At 40.7% G+C, this 1,026-nt stretch overlaps 1 non-coding gene across 1 annotated transcript; it reads left to right on the top strand.

Moving 5' to 3' along the window:
• The first annotated feature begins 358 nt into the window (after positions 1-358).
• LOC114810788 lies at positions 359-496 on the top strand. The gene has a single exon (XR_003758481.1). It is a non-coding gene; the product is annotated as a small nucleolar RNA SNORA7 (small nucleolar RNA).
• Positions 497-1,026: the final 530 nt, after the last annotated feature.

The following is a 1,026-nucleotide window of genomic DNA, read 5'->3' as shown; positions in this document are numbered from 1 at the left end:
ACAAATAATTTGGATCTGGAAGGTGACTTTGCTCATGACTGAAATGTGCACATTCAGGGAATTTTCCTTATTTGGTGGCTGCCCTATTCCATTTTGTAAAATCTGAATTGCTGTGGGTGAGCTTGCTGTGCTTGAGAGAATTAATAAGATAAAACTTGATTTTCTGTTTAAACTATATGTGTTAAAAATTAAAGCAGGGAGTTAATACTTTCCAGGATGAGGTGAATAACTACTGAAATCTCAATTTTATGCATGGTTAAACCAAGGATCAGAGATGCTTCTTGAAGGACAATCACAAAGGCAACCAATGTCAGAAGTAACAGAATCTGGTAGTTGTTGCTTCCCAATCCCTCATTTTCCCCTCTCAGGATCACACCTGGAGAGTTTCCAGTACTTTACCAGTCTCGGCTACAGGAGGGAGAGTCAAGCAGATGCATACCCATTCCATTCCTAGCTTGGACAGTGGCCTGTGAGTGGAAGGCAGTATGCTACAAGTCAAATCTCACCTGTATTGGGCAATAGCAGCACGAGAGAGAGGGTGGAAACTAAAGTTCACTGTGCAGAAGGAGACATTGGTAAACCACTTCCATATTTTTACTAAGAAAACTCTATGGATATACTACCAAAACGATTGCAGATGGAGAGTGGGATGTTCTGGGAGAAATGTGTCTGGTGGTGTCGCTATGGGTCAGAAATAACTCGTTGGCATGACAAGACAAAAATCCTTCATTTTAATCAGTGAATCAGTCAATTCTATTTACTGACTACTGAACTAAATGCTTGGAAGGGTTCACTACCATAGAGTTCCCTGCTCACAAGGAGCTTACAGTTAAGGAGAGGAGACATGAAAATAAATTCAGAGACATGAAAATAAATTCTGAATATGTGTTGTGGGACTGACGATGGTTGGGATGACTAGTGCTAAAAGAGTACAGATCTTAGGTCATAGGTGACACAGAAGGGAAAGGCAATTGATGAAATGAGGGCCTAGGGAAGGCATCTTGGAGATGTGATTTTAATAAGGCT

The sequence above is a fragment of the Ornithorhynchus anatinus genome, chromosome 3, assembly GCF_004115215.2.
Source record: "Ornithorhynchus anatinus isolate Pmale09 chromosome 3, mOrnAna1.pri.v4, whole genome shotgun sequence".
Classification (NCBI taxonomy): domain Eukaryota; kingdom Metazoa; phylum Chordata; class Mammalia; order Monotremata; family Ornithorhynchidae; genus Ornithorhynchus; species Ornithorhynchus anatinus.
This window is presented reverse-complemented; position numbering and strand designations above follow the sequence as displayed.